The following is a 16,233-nucleotide window of genomic DNA, read 5'->3' on the forward strand; positions in this document are numbered from 1 at the left end:
CATCAAAATGCTAACACAACTTGGAGTAAATCTCTATCTCATTGGGTGGGTGGCCAACTGGCTCACCAGCATGACCCTTAAAGTCAAAATAGACACCTCTGATAGAAGACCTGTCACTAGTAGAGTTCCCCAGGGATCTGTCCTGGGATGCCTATTGTTTGGCATCTATTTCTCAGTGGTCCAGGCAAAGACAAAAGTCCTGTGGTTGACCATGTTCGTGGATGACTGTTACGTTGGGTGCTGATGTTAATATACTCAAGAGGGTCTCACAGCAACTAATAACTGGTGCCAAAGTCATGGCCTCAAGGTAAATGCAAAAAAATATCATCATACCATTTGGCAAAAACACGACCCCTACTGATTAACACATCAATGACAACCCACTAAGCACACAACCTGTGGTAAGAGACCTGGGCACTCGGGTTGATAACAACCTCACATTCGACCATCATGTAGCGGCAGTGGTCAGAACTGTCTTTTACTTGGTTCATCTCATAAGTAAAGGGACAGCATCCAGAAAAAAGGAGGTTATTACCTCTCTATACTCCTCCCTCATTAGATCAATAATTGAATATCATGCCCCGCTTGGGATTTACCTCTCCAAACATCTGCACCAACTGGAAAGGCCACTGAAATACCTCACAAAGAGAATCCATGGCCTCCAACACCTGTCCTATGCAGACAGGCTCAAATCACTATCACTCTACTCGGAATAGTACAGATTGCTCAGGGGTAATCTATGTCTCGCCTACAAGACAATCTTGAAACCTGACCTACTAGAGATGCTCCATATCCATAAGTAACTCCTCACACACTATCCACTCAAGAGGCCTGAATCTAATATGTGACATCAACAAAACCTGCTGGAGAGACAGGTTTGTCTCCCAGAGGCTGCCCCATCTCTGGAATAGACTCCCTACACACGTCAAACAGAGCACCTCACTGACCCTCTTCAAGCACAACCTTGATGAGTGGATGGGTAACTACAAGTTTGTTCCAGGGGATCCACCTGTGTCCCTCATTGACAGGGGCAACAGATGCTGCCTGAGGTTTCTTTTTGGGTATAAACTCTTGGCTAGGCTTGTAAGGGCCCCATGGCCATTAGCCTAGTAACTTCTTATAATCCTATGAATACCAGTACTACAGCTGCAGTTCTATTTTCTCAAGAGACAGGTCTTTAACATTTTTTGAAAGCCTACTTGAATTGACTTTGGTGAATAATGACAGGGAGACTATTCCACAGTTTAAAGACATATTTAGAGGACTTTAAATCTTAAATGACAGTTTTTGGATTAAAGGATAGCAGTACTGCTATATACTTTAAAGAGACTCACACAGAAACTTTTAACTAAATATCAATTCCCATTATTACCATCACAGACAGAATGCTGCCTGGCCTCTTAAGCACATATGTAGTCATTTTATACAGTGGTGCACCGGCTCATTTTTATGAAGCTATGTGCCCTGCTCAATACTGATACAAAATGGCATTTTACTATCTGCAGAAAAAATCCACAGAAGAGGTAGTCTGCATAGTAGAAAAGCACCAGTAGTCCCATTCATCTGGAGATTTAGAACTATTGTCTTTAGTCAGTAGGTCAGACACTGAGGAAATTTTTAACCCTATTTGATTTTCTTAGTGCTATCATATAATCTTGTCTCATTTCCACACCAGACTCTATCATAGCCTCCTGTGTAGAGTAAAAAAAAAAAAAAAACGGGTCAGGAGTAGGAACTGACTCATTCTCTTCACCTGGCACATCAACATAGTCCCTGTCTCAAACCGTAAAATCAGAATTAATTTTATTTAAAAACACTGTATGAATTGACAGTGCTGCTCTATGTTTTAAATGGTCAGTATGCCTATTCTAGGAAGTATTCGAGTCAGTTTCTTGTATCCAGGAAGAAACTGGACTCAACTTATCCAATGTAACTCCTGGATTCCATCTTTGGATTTCCCGTCAGTAGTATGTCAGAGATGCACTACATCTCTTCTTCACTGAAAGATCTGTCCCTTACCTACTTGCCAAATTCAGAATTTTTACAAGTACTGTTTAATTCATGAAGTCCCACTAAGCTTTAGTTTCAAGTCCAGACTGACTCTAATAAGTCTGCTTAAGAAAATTTCGGCAGGTATTTGTCCAACAGCACAAGCTGGGGCTGTTCTGTAGTGTAATGAGAAAAAATAAAAAGAACTTTAATTTCCCACACTATGCTTGACAATTTGTTTATACCTACACTGAAATTTTTCATGAATCTGTTAAGGTAACGTATTTGTTGTAGGATGCCATAATGGACTAGTGGAATAGATAATGCCATTTTGCTTAACAAAATTACAAAATCCTTCTGTGAACTGGTTTCTATTGTCAGAGACAATAAGCTCGGGTACACCATAAACAGCAAAAAGTTTTTTTTTCCAGATAAAACTAGTTATGTACTTACCGTAATGTTTCATCTGAGTTGTTGCTTTTCATTTGTATTCAACTTGTGGAACTTGGATCCGGCACAGATCCAACTGTGCCGTATACTCCAGGACTGGATCCAAAATCCAAGCTCCTCCCCTGCCCATAATGCCACACTCTCCCTCCTCCCCTCAGATCGAGTTTGTTGCTGAACAGCACCAACCCAATTACAGTATAAACAGTGGCGGATTTAGACCTTGGCCCAGGAGCATGCACCTCCCCCTTTTTGCTAACCCACACAACCTGAGACCAGAAAAAAAGAAAGAAAAGAAAAAGCATTTCGAAAATAAAAATATCTGATCATGTAGGCAGAATGTGTTTACATCCACCATAGCAGTGTCTTCTCCTTTAAAGAGGATCGTGCATGCATCTCTCACACACACAAACACATCAATCCAGATGTAAATACATTCTGCACTTGCGCGCGGAATTTAAACTAGCTAATTCTGCTGAGAGATAGCTCTGTATGTTCGATGACTGGAGGGATCCAAATCCAGCCATTGCTGCCAGAGATCTGCAGGGCCATAGGAAAAAACTCGGAACCATGATGAGGGAATGTGAGCACAGAAAGGTGAGACAAATCAATGGAAAAAGACAAGAAAACCCAAATGTTCTTTTAGAGTTGCACATTATATATGATATAAGGATAAGGATATATGTTAGGGTAGGGTTTAGTCATGCCTTAGCTAGGTTTCATCTCAAGGACCAAATTTATGCTATGCATTTCTAAATCCTACCAGGATGAATACCCCTATCATATATTATTCCTCTTATACAGTTTTCCTAGTATATTGTATTTTGAAATAAAGAGCACGAGTCAAAATATTCATCAGTGTTGTTTTATTTTGAGGAGAATGCAGAGGGTACATGGATTAAGAAAGCTTTAATAACTTGGTAATGAGTTGCTTTGTATGTCATTTTTATTGGTGTACTGCTTCATTTACTTGCCTGTTTATTTTGATAGATTGTGGCAATGGTGACATTATCTGCATATTTGTGACATTCTTTAGAATAGGGTGGAACTGAGGGACTGGCTAGATTCTGGTAGTGTTAGTCTTAATTGGCTCACTGACTTGTCAATGAAGTGACATTTTTATTTCCTTATTTTTGCTTCTTAACATCTTCATATTCTCTGCATGCATGTTTCCAGATTCTTAAACATTTTAACAAGATTTGCATTGATTCTCTAACATTTAAGGTGATTAAATGGAAATGAAAAAAAATAATAATGTTGTGGCATATTATGCAAGTAAGTAAGATATAAAGTCTGTGACAAAGTATGTGGAAATGTGAAAAGCTTTAATGTAACTTGTAGTATTTTCGTAAGAATGGTACTACGATTCTGGGCTAAAGCAGATTATCTTTTGTTCTTGTATTTATTAGTGTTCTTTTTTTTCTTAAGTGATCACATTTTTTACTTTCTTTCTTTCTTTTTTTTTTTTTGCCTCACAGCAAGAGGTTCTCCAGTTTGATTCTTGACTGGGGTGCCTTCTGTGAGGAGTCTGCATGTCCTCCCTTCAGTTGCATGGGTTTCCTCCAGGTGGTGCAGTTTACTCCCACATGTCAAAGACATGCAGTAGGTGGATCAAACACTGTAAATTGGCCATAGGTGCGAGTGTGTGTGCGAGTGAGTGGTACGGATGAAATACCAAGGCAGGGCTAGTCACCTGGTGGTTTAAAACCTGGCTTGAGATTATTGTCACTGTTGAAGTGACACCCCGATCCCATGTAAAAAAATGGGAAAAGGGGTTGAGGATGGATGGTTTAGGTAAGGGAAAAAGATTTAGTGTTGTGAGACAATTAGGTGTGTATGACTTAGGGTTAGAGTAAGGGTTTTGTAATAAGATAGATGCAGTGTTGTGTATATGTTCATGCGTGTTTTGTAAGCTAAAGTGTCTTGTATAATAGGTTAGCTATGGAAAGGGTCTTTCTAAGGTAAGGTGTAAGGTTGGGGCTGCTGCTCTATCTCATTAATGCATGCTAACCCTAACACTAACTCCTGAGATACCACAAACTCAGACAAATAGGACCACAACAATTCATCCTAAGGATGGCACACTCATGACTACAACACCCCTCTTACCCTGCACTACAGTATCAGCAATTGATCTATGTGGGGTGGAACCCACAGCCTTCTGTACCAAAGGCAAGTGTGCTATCTGCTGTGCAACTGACACTGTGGTGTGTGTGTGTGTGTGTGTGTGTGTGTGTGTGTGTGTGTGTGTGTGTGTGTGTGTGTGTGTGTGTGTGTGTGTGTAGACTTCATATCCTTCGTAAAATGCATGCAAATACAAATCCTGCTATTCAAACAACTTTCCAAGTTAAAAAGAGCAATATTTAAAATCTATCCCTATTTTTGGGCCATAATATCTCTATTATTTCAGACTTTGTTCAGATTTCTTGCTCTAAGAGGTCGAGAGATATGGTATGTAATGTCCTAGGGGTCTATATTATAACATCGACAGCTTAGGTTGCCGAATCTGAAAACATTGGTGCCTAAGCATACACATGTTAAAATAATGAATGGCCACATAATCAAATTCTTTCCTAGGAAAGAATTCACGTAGCTGTCTGTAACCAAAATAAACACCCCCATCCCCACACACCCCCTAACTAAATATACCAACTCCGAGATCGCTCCACAGTGGGGAAAGAGCAAATCTCTAAGGGCCATTTGCTATTGTCAGCTGTCGATGTTTAGGTGCTGATGTTTTAGCCTTCGACAATGCAATAGGGAACCATGTCCTAGTTGGGGGGGGGCAGGTTAGTCAATTAACTTGATCAGGGTTGACCCTGTACCTTGACAAGAGCCTGAATTCTCTACATCAACTACTAGATTGCTGAAGGAATTGTGAGCTTCAGTGGAGACAGGAGCCTGAATCCTGTACACCAACTTCCAGACTGCTGAAGGAATTGTGAGATCTCACTGGTGACAAGAACCTGAATTTCCTACACCACCAGACTGCTGAAGGAATTCTGAGTTTGTTTCAGTACATTTCCAAGGAAGTGGGAGTTTCAGTGCATGTTCAAGGGATTATGTGTTTCAGTTCATTTTCATGGAATTGTGAGTTTCAAAGGAAGAGAAGTTTACTGTTGCTCATGCTAAGTCTGTTTTCAATGGTGCAACTAACTGCTTTGTTTAGCAAATGGCAGTCACTGTTTGTGCTGTAGAATTTCAGAGCAGTGTTAGTAGTGTAATTGCCTTTGGAACAGAAGACTGTGGATTCTACTCCCACACCATGTAGATGAGTGCTGATATTGCAGAGACCTTTTGATTGCTAATTATTTGGTGCATTTTACGGTGGGATAGGGGTTCTACACATGTTGTATGAGATGCCTAGTAACTGTGAACCAGTTGTGGGTCTGTCAGTATTATCAGCTTAACCATTTTTTAATGTAACATAGGCAATTAATTCAAGGGCAGCAGACACTGAATTTGTAGATGAAACACTAAAACATAAAGCTGTTTGCCAGTGGCAACCTCTTCATTAGTTAGAGAATTCTTTAATGTGGAATTATTCACATGACTTTTAGCTCTGCAGCAATTGTGTTTATTGACTGCTATTGGTGGATTGTAATGACAGAAGTCCGAGTGGCCTTTTATGGTTGAAATTTTCTGAAATGGGTATTTTTGTCATTACTAGTTTATACATTTTGTTTCATTGCTTACTGGAAGAATGTTCAAAACTACAAATTTATAAAACACTCTTAACAAGTGCCATATTATATAAGGAATATAATTTAGTACAATCAGGAAGGTGAATGAATCAACAAATACATGTATGCATGGCCCTAAAATGTGTGCAAGGAGCATATGGTTTGAAAACAGCCCAAAGATGAACTTAATCTTCCACTGGCCAGATGCATTTTCTTTGAATGTGGGTTTTAATGTCATTTCAATAAATGTGAGTTTCAAGGGCAGAGAAGTTTACTGCTCATGCTGTTTTCTTTGCAAGACTGCATTGTTTGTTTAGCAAATGGCTATCTGTGTTGTACTATTCTATTTCAATATCTGTAATCATTGCAGAAATAAATAACAAAACAGTATGCCCACTGACAGTGTTTACGGTGGCTGAGGAGAAATAGCCAAGTAATGGGACAATGGAATGGCTGGGGAGGGAGCTGTTTTAAGGGGTGGATAGGTGATTGCTGCAGGAGAGGCTGCTCTGCGGACCCTGATCTATTACCCTGCCTAGGGCTCCATTTGATCATGACCTGGCTCTGGGTTTGTGTCTTAAAGTAAATGAACAGATAATTCATTTAAAATGTTTACAACACTGGGTTATTTAAGGACATTTGAGCCTTTTGTTATAGCCCTGCAAGGCACACATTTAGGGAAACAGGAACATGCTGCAGTGTTAAGGGACTATTGATCCGGGGGAACAGCTTGTTCTTTTCATGGTGCAAGGTACAGAGAGCGTGATGTTACTGATTTGTAGCCAGTGCTCTGTGACATTACACGATATCACAGTGGATGTACAAGGGTGTTATGGTGGAACTACATTGGTGCAATTTGCAATAGTATAAAAAGTTATGTCTTAATTTACCCACTCCCTTGAACCTTCGTGAAAGGATTTAGAGAAATAATGAGGAAAATAATTGTTTTTTCTTGAAAGCATAGCAATGTGTATGAAAGAATGGAATTTATTTTTATTTTATTTATTTATCCTTTGTTGACCAGGCTAGTCCTACTCTTTCAGGGGAATCCCAAAGTAGTATTTACACTACTTGGGGAAATTTGGTCAAGGATCAGGAATTTTCCCTGCTTTTTCTGGTAGGTGCCATCGGATCTTTTATATCCACCTGAGCCACCATCCCAAGCAGGTAGAACCTTGGTTTAACACCTCATTCAAAGGGCAATGCACTTTGGAGTAAAGCACCCCACATATGCTTCCCTGCAGTGTTAGTTATTTATCTACACGGTGTAGGAATAAAATAGTATTCTGCACCAAAGGCTACTTGCTGTACTACTTACATTGATGCTATGTTGCTATGAATGTATGCAAGATTTAAAGTGGACTTTGGACATGTCATGTACCACGTATGGGATGATATGAAGGTACTTATGTTAAGATACTGGAACTGACTTCTATTTTTGAGCAGATAAGAAAGCTAGAGGTGATGGGGACAAAGTGCCTGAAACAAATGGTTGAATGCACACTGTGGGACAAATGATGAAATGGGGGCATTAGAGCAGAAACCAAACTAGCTCCAGTTGCAGAGAAGGTAAAAGGACAGACTATGGTAATTCAGTCATATGTACAGAAAACTAGAAGACAATCTGGTAAAGAATGTTTGGAACTGACAAGAAGACAAAAGAAAAGCTGATGAGGGCAGTCAGCAAAATGGATGGACTGTGTGACAGGTGAACTGTGACAGTTAGGCATGATTGTTGAAGGAGATGGGAAAATGGTACTGAACTGAGAGAGGTGGCGAGAATTTACATAACACTTCAATCTCATGAAGAAAATGGGGAGGGGGGGTTGATGATAAAGATAATGGTATGGTATGGTATGGCGCTGTGAAGTATAAATAAATAAAGATTTCTTTGCTGACAATTTATTTGGTAAAGTTAGATAATTACAGTTTTTAGCTCAAGTTTCTGGATCAGTTTGGTATGTTCTTGGTTTGCAAGTTTAGTACAATGAAGACAAAAGTAATAGCAGTGAATTTTAGAGACTCTCATATACTGAAGAAAAGGTTAGATTGTATGTCAGATGCCACACTGTGTGTAACTAAACCAAGTATTTGCTTTTGGGGATTGTATTAATTAGTTGAACCTCATTGTTTTCAGAGAAATCGTATTTACTTGCAAAGCCCACTCACATTTACTAGGGTACTTGATATGGTGATGCCAACTTCAGTGGAACTTGTTGCTAGGTTATTATAATATATATATGAGCTATACCATTGAAGGGGACTGTAATTTGGCATGAGTAACCAAATATCTCATCTAGGAATGCCTTGAAAGAGCTGGTGCTGCCTATAAATATGTTGTGTGCTGGGAAGGAATTACCTGCCTCTACTATCACAGACACATCACAATGATATGCATCTGAATGTATATTGCTCTTTCACATGTGTTGTCAGAGCAGTGTAAGGTGATCTTTCCACAGCCGCCACCCTTCTATTTGGCACCCCCACCTCCACCCTGCTGGTCTACTTTCCAGACTGCGCCCCCTTCTTCAAGTTCCTGGATCCACCACTGATAAACCCCTTTACTCCTGACCAAAAAGGAGAGTGACATACATGCAGATTCAGCTTAAGCCAAGAAAGCCAACAGCTGCTTCTGTCCAGTTCACCACACAGTCCAAAAAAGGCAGGGGAAAGGAGGAATGGATAGTTGAAGACAAATGAAAAGCAACAACTCAACTAGTTTATCTGAAGTTATTGTTTTCATTTGATCTTCAACCTGTGGGCTACAGTCCCTAGCTACTATAACCCTAGGAGGTCCTCATGGAACGATATTCCAGAGCACAGCTGAGCCAAAGGATGCTCTGCTCCTGGAAACGAGATCCAATTTGTAATGGGAAATAAAGGTATGCAATGAAAACCAGGTAGCAGCAGAACAAATGTCATCAATAAAAATCCTGGACCAAAAAGCTGCAGAAGTAGAGACTGATCTGGTGGAATGCACCCAGACAAGGCCCAGTGGGGACAAACCTTTGGACTGAAAGGCCAACAGTCTTTCCTAAATGAGGCTTGGAGAATGAAACAAAAAGATGATCCAATTTTCACAAATCTTTGGTTCTATGCAGATAGAAACGCAGCTGCCTGTGTACATGAAGTGCAATTTGTACCCCCCCCTCTTTTGGAAATTTGGGAAGAACACTGGCAAATTAATAACCTTGCTAATATTCGATTCAGAAGCCACCTTCAGCAAGAAAGATGGGTTGGTAGGAAGGGAAACTCTGTCTTTATGAAAGACCAAATAAGAGGGCTTAATAGATAATGCCTGAAGTTCAGAACCCTCTTGGCTGAGGTAATAACCACCAAAAAGCCCATCTTTCAAGATAAAAATTGCAAATCAACTGAGGCAGCTGGTTCAAATGGGGGAGAGACCAAGGCCTGTAACACAAAGTTTAAATCCCAAGGAAGGGTGGGGTCCTTAATTGGAGGCCGAAGAAGAAAGGTACCTTTCAAAAAGGCCTTACAGAGTTTTGATAAAGCATAGATGCTGAATTTTCTCCCAAATGGAAATTAGAGATAGCTGCCAACTGAACTTTAACAGTAGAAAAACTAGTGCCATTATTAAAAATATGGCTAAAAAATCCAGAATGGCAAGGACTGCGCTGTAAAAGGATCCAGGTCATGCTGAGAAGCCCAGATCGAAAAACGTTTCCATTTACTAGAGTAGACCTTCCTAGTAGAAGTCTTGTAGGCCACAATCAGAATCTTTTTGACAAGAGAAGAGAGCCCGGAAGTCCTGGTTATCATGGAAACTGCTGCAGCCAAGCAGTGAGCTTCAGGCTGACTAAATCCAGGTGAGGAACCCCTGATGGGTGTGTGAGCAGATCAGAACCAGATCCAGAGTCCAGGGAGGACACACTAGATGAGACCACAGAGTGGGGAACTAAACTTGATGAGGCCAGAATGGGGCAGTAAGGATGACCGAGCTCCCTAGCCATCATGCTTTCTGGATAAACTTGGGAATCAGAGGAAGAGGAGGATAAGCATACAGTAGACCGGAGGGCCAAGCATGGACTAGAGTGTCTCTGGGTTACTCCCCCGGAGGGAGGATTAAAGCGAAAAACTTGCTGCACTTCACGTTGGAAGGAGAGGCAAAGAGATCTCAGCAAGGATGACCCCACCTTAGGAAGATCCTGTCTGCTACTGACAGATTCAGAGACCTCTCATAAGGCATCAGCATAGATCTGCTGAGCCTGTCCATTAGAATGCTGGACTTCCCAGGAATGTGTGTTGCCACCAGAAAACGGTCGGAGGAGATCACCCACTACTACAAGCTCATGCCCTCATGACAGAAAGGGTAAGATCTGGTTATCCCCTGTCCATCTGGGTTGCAACTGTCCCAGGAGGAAGGGAGGCATGGAGAGCTTGCAATGCCAAAAGCACCACCCTCATCTCCAGGACATTGATATGCAGACTGGTCTCTAGGGAACACCACATGCCTTGGACTGTCTTTCCTATGCAATGTCCCCCCCCATACTTAAGCAGGGAGGCATCCATGGTCACCGTGACTGCAGGGGAAGGAAGAACAAAAGGGCGGCCCAGAAGAAAGTCTGGGGACTGAAGCCACCATAGAAGACAGTCCCGGCAAACTCGAGACAACCAAATAGGATGCAACATGGGGAGATCGAAAAGGGACCACTGAAATCCTAAGGTCCACTGGGGAACCCTCATGTGAAGGCATGTGGTTGGGAGAAGGGTAATTGTGGCTGCCATGGACCCCAATGCCTGAAGAACTATACAGGGGTAGCTGGGTCTGTAGAATGCAATGCGTGTGATGATGAAGTGATAACTTGTCTGAGGACAGAAACTTTTTGTCCTGTGAAGTATCCAGCTGTGCCTTGATGAAGTCCAATATCTGAACAGGTGCAAGATGTGACTTGGCAAGATTTATCGTGATGCCCAGGGATGGAGCTAGACGGAGAAGCAAATCCCTGGCCTGAATCAGTCGATTCCTGGAGGGCATGGAAAGGAGCAAGTTGTCCAAGCAGGGAAAGACCTGAAACCCTTGCAGCTGCAGGAGAGTGCCACTACTTCCATCACTTTGGTAAACACCCGGGGGTCAGTGGTGAGTCCAAAGGGGAGCACTCTGAACTGAAAATGATTGGCTCCCAGCAGGAAGTGAAGGAACCATCATGACTGTCTGTTCAACTTGATGTGATAGTATGCATCCTGAAGGTCCACCAAGCATATGCAGTTGTTCATCTGCAGGAAGGGCAGAACGGACTGAAGGGTGACCATCCAAAACTTTGTCTTGGCAATGGACAGGTTCAGGGTAGAAAGATCCAGAATGGGTCTTAAGTCCCCCTTTTCTTTGCACCAAAATGAACCTGGAATAAATGCCTGATCCGGACTGGTTGGGGGGGCAGGCTGAATGACTAATTTTGAGAGCAGCCTGGCAATTTCTATGGCTTCCTCCTCCCGCTGACTGGTTGGAATGTCTGGGAGGTGTTTTTGTGGAGAGGGAGGATGAACAAAGGGGATACAGTAACCTCTGGAAATGATTTGCAGCACCCAACAATCATTCGTGATGGACTCCCAGGCTGTTAGGTGCAGTGATAGACTCCCCCGACTGTCTCCAGAGATGAGAAGTCGGACAATCCCTCAGCATTGCTGAAAGTGTCTATCCGAGAATGAATCTCAAGACCCCTGGTTCTTCGGACCCCTCTGCCACGAGGGCAGCGTCTGTCATATTTCCCTCTGTCCTGGGGGATGACAAAACCTGAGCTTCCTGGGAAAACTCTGAGACTTCTGAAACCACATCTTCTTGACTCCATGCTGATTCCTTGAAAAGGACATTTGCGGAGTAGAGAAGTGGATTGCAACAGCAGACAAGGTCTTCCCATCTTTCTCACTCTGGGTCAACGTGTCATGAACAGTTTTGCCAAATAAGATGGAACCATTGTAGGGAGCATTCATGAATGACGCCTTGAAGGGCTCCATAAAATCACAAAGCTGGAGTCAGGTGTGCCGCCTAATGGCCATGCCCAACCCGGCAGCACTAGTGGCACCCTCATTTGCATGACAAAGCAGCCTCAAGGACGTGGTATAAACATCAGTTACAGTGGCCATGCGGGAGAAGAAAACCTTTTCCTCTGCCAACATGGACACTGGGATAGACTCAGCGACCTCCTTGACCAGGTCCCTCTGCAGTCTGACAACATGGGCCAAATAATTCAGTGCACATAAAGTAAAAGTGGCTGAAACGTAGGTTCGCTTCCCAAAATGATCCAGCGCCCTAGACTCCCTGTCCAGATGATGGACCAAGGAGCTCTCCTGAGCCAGCTCTTTCTTGGTGGCTGCTGCAACCACCATGACATTAACTGGAGACCCCTTAGACCAATGAGGCTTGTCTGATGGGGCACTAAGCACCTTGTCCAGGCACTTGGGAAGGGGCTCAACTGCGTCTGGCTCCTTCCAAGCCCTACTAGAAATGAGGTCCACCAAAGGATCCACAGGGGGAACACCCAGGAAGTTAAAGGTTGTGTGCTAAACACCTCCAGGAATACAGATTCATCAGGGTTGGGCTTGAGGGTAGACCACCAACCATGTTGGAGAAGGATTTCCATGATGTCCCCAAAGGAGACATCATTTGGGGGTGACCGGGGAAACCCTCTCCTTCATCCATGTCTGCATCATCAGTTAGAGACTCTGAAGGGGAGTCTAAGTGCCTACTTTTGCATGTATGCTTCTGAGAAGCCTCCTGGGGGGAACTTCAGGGAGGACTCGGAAGCTTCGGGGAATTCCTGAATAGGAACCTCCTGAGGCAGGTTGGTAGCTCTGGCCCAGAAAAATAAGGAACCAAGGGGGAATCCGAGGAAGAGTGTCAAAGCTCTTGAAGAGCCAAAAGGACCCTCTCCACCACCTCTAATGCCAAAGGAAAATGGACCCCAGGAAGCAGAGTGTCCTGAGCCAAAATGGGAGAATGCCTGACTGCTGCCCTTTGACATCAAAGGGGGAGCCAGAGCTTAGCTTCCTAGCACCAAAGCCCCGGGTGGGAAGGGATGACTTTGAGAGTCTCGCAGTTGACACCAGCCCCTCAGAGCCAACACTGAAGCTACTGCTCCAAGAGTCAGTCCACTCTGACTACATCAGAGCAGAACTATTCAAGGTAACAGTTGGATTCAAGGTGCAAGGGACCATCGATGCCAACTCCTCAACACTCTGGTACCTTGGACCCAAAGACTCCAAAGCCAAAGATCAGATTGGAGAAAGAGAAATCGGGAGGAAACTAGACTGCATGCTCATGGTCCTGGAAGAGGATGGACTCCTAGCTGGATCTGGGACAAAAGAAACTTCATCATCCTGCCCACCTCAGCTTCAGAGAGGCTGCTAGTGGACCGGACCAAAGAAGCCACCCTCCCCAGTCGAGAATGACACTGAGAGCAGGCTGAGACAGGAGACCTACCCCGGGAAGTCTACAGCTGTGGGAAAAAGTGAGGAAACTGGAGCCGAGGAGAACTCCCGCCTGGCTCAGGTTGAGATTAGGGGGAGGCTCAATAGAAGATGTCTGCTCGGGGGACTTCATTTTCTGTTTTATTGTTTCATTGAATATTGTGTTAAAATAGTACTGCATTTATCTGCTTATTTGTTCACTGAAAATTGTGAGTTCTCTCTGTGTCTGCAGTTAGTTGGTTTATTCTTCTCACTTCATTGATATTCAGTGTAGAAGTCTTAGCCTCGAGGGCTTCTCTGTGTCTTAAAGTCTTAGTCCCCTATCTCTGAAATTATTTCTGCTGAATAGTTGCATACTTGAGCTGCAACAACTTTATTACAAGCTGAGATAAGTACAAACTTGCAGTGTTATAAGATAGTGCTGTATTTTATTTTCTGTTTTACTGTTTCATTGAATATTATATTTAAAATAGTACTGCATTTATCTGCTTATTTGCTCACTGAAAAATGTGAGTTCTCTCTGTGTCGGCAGTTAGTTTTCCCCACCCACCCTCCGTGTTCTTGTTTTGGTATTAATCTTGGTAGCTTTGGAACTGACCGTCCCTCCTGCAAATTTGTGTTTGAACACTCCTCCTTGGCCCATCTCATTTGCTCACTCAACCGAGTACAGTGAGGTCATATTTTGATTTCAGACACTCCTACCATTCCCATCTCTTCAGCCCTGTCCCAGCTCTATCCTAGTCTAGTCTCATTAGCTCATCCTGCCTAATACAGAGAGAACATCTGAGTAGGCATACCCACTTAGGCCCTGAACTTGCCTGATTGAAGACTGCTGAAACAGGGCTCAGTTTTGAGGTTTTTACTGGTTAATTGTGTAATTTGTTTAAATCAGTGGGCTTGTTTTCCATTGTTATATAAAAAAAACAAATGTGAACTTTACCTGCTTTTACTGTGTTTGTGTTTCTTCCTACTTTATTACCTTATTTTGCTTTTGTCTCTTCTTAAAAGTACTCAACTGTGTTTATTCTGCTTGGTATTAGCCTGATTAAATTGTAACTGTTATTCTAAGTCTTTTGGTTAAAGAACTTGGGCTTCAGACTAGTTGTTTTACACTGAGAAGGTTTGTGGTCTGCACTGTTGTGGCAGGACAGGTAGCTTACATCCTTCTAAGTTGGGAATTGCTGACTGAAGGCTCATTGTCTGTTATTCTAAAAGTGTATTAGTCCTGGTTAAGCACTTGGGCCCAGGCCAGTTATTTTACATTAAGAAGGTTTGTGGTCTGCACTGTTGTGGGAGGAGAGGCTAGTTTCTGCCCTTCTGGGCTGGGAATTTCTGGCCAAAGGCTTACTGTGCTGGTTATATGAACTGTTTTTCTGATATTGGTGCACCTTGTCTGCTGTAGCACAGACTAGATTCAGGCCTGCTGAATCTAGCTTTGTTTGTATAACTTGAGCACTAATCCAGGCCATCTTTGTTGGAGAAGGTTCCCCTGCACCCTAGTGGCAAGAGTGTGCGGTTAGAACTTGTCTGATTCAAGAGTGCTGGAACTGGTCTCAGTTTTAAGTTTTTTACTGGTTAATTGGGTAATTTGTTTAAATCAGTTTGCTCATTTTCTATTGTTATAAAATAATTGCACTTTATTCATCTGCTTTTACTGTAATTGTGTTTCTTCTCACTTTATTACCTTATTTTGCTTGTGCTTCTTCTTAAAAGTACTCAATTGTATTATTCTGCTGCGGTTATTACTGCTTGGTAGTAGCCTGATTCAATTGTAACTGTTATTCTAAGCCTTTTGGTTTAAGCACTTGGGCTTCAGACCAGTTGTTTTATATTAAGAAGGTTTATGGAGTGCATTGTTGTGGCAGGACAGGTAGCTTACATCCTTCTAAGTTGGGAATTGCTGAATGAAGTCTCAGTGTCTGTTATTCTAAAAGCGTATTAGTTCTGGTTTAAGCACTTGGGCTTCAGGCCAGTTATTTTATATTAAGAAGGTTTGTGGTCTGCACTCTTGTGGGAGGAGAGGCTAGATCCTGCCCTTCTGAGCTGGGAATTTCTGGTTAAAGGCTTATTGTGCCGACTTATTTAAACTGTTTTTTTCTGAAATTTGTCTGCCTTGTTTTCTGTAGCCCAGAAGTTAGTAGTTTATTGGCCATTTTGGGCTAATTTCTATCTCTTTCATTTCCCTGCTATAAAAAACACATTTGAGCATTTTTTTGTGCTTGTATTCAGCTCAGTCAGTGCCTGCCAGGTGTCCTGCAGAGTTCTACAGCAGCAGAGAGACAAACGAGAGAATTTGGAGTGATTAAGTATCATTTCTCTGCGTTTTCTTGCTGTCTTTAACTAATTCCACCTAAACGCCAAGTTTTAGCATTTCTGTGATTTTAAAAAGCTTGTTTCTGCTACATATTGTACTTATTTGCTTCCTGCACTTGAACTAAGTCATTTTTGTGTTTAAATAATCTGTTTAACTGTTGTAGGTTGCACACTAAAGTGCGATAGCCATTTCTGTGCATTTAACATTTTTTTTTATTGTATCTGCTCTATTTTCTGAAAGAAAAACAAACAAAAATATATATATATACTTGTTTCCCGCCTTTCTGAACTAGTATAGTCCAGTTTTCAGGTTATTGTTGAATTCAGGGCTGTGTTACAAGTTTCTGTGTTGCCCATACCTTACTTGGATAGAAGG

The 16,233-nt window shown here is 42.3% G+C and overlaps 1 protein-coding gene across 1 annotated transcript in view; it reads right to left on the bottom strand.

Moving 5' to 3' along the window:
• Window positions 1–16,233, bottom strand: part of ADGB (androglobin) — a 4,124,629-nt gene that overhangs the window by 3,493,000 nt on the left and 615,396 nt on the right. The gene's annotated exons all lie outside the window — the stretch shown is intronic.

This window comes from Protopterus annectens, chromosome 1.part0, assembly GCF_019279795.1.
Source record: "Protopterus annectens isolate FY-2018-M chromosome 1.part0, PAN1.0, whole genome shotgun sequence".
In the NCBI taxonomy this organism is placed as follows: domain Eukaryota; kingdom Metazoa; phylum Chordata; order Ceratodontiformes; family Protopteridae; genus Protopterus; species Protopterus annectens.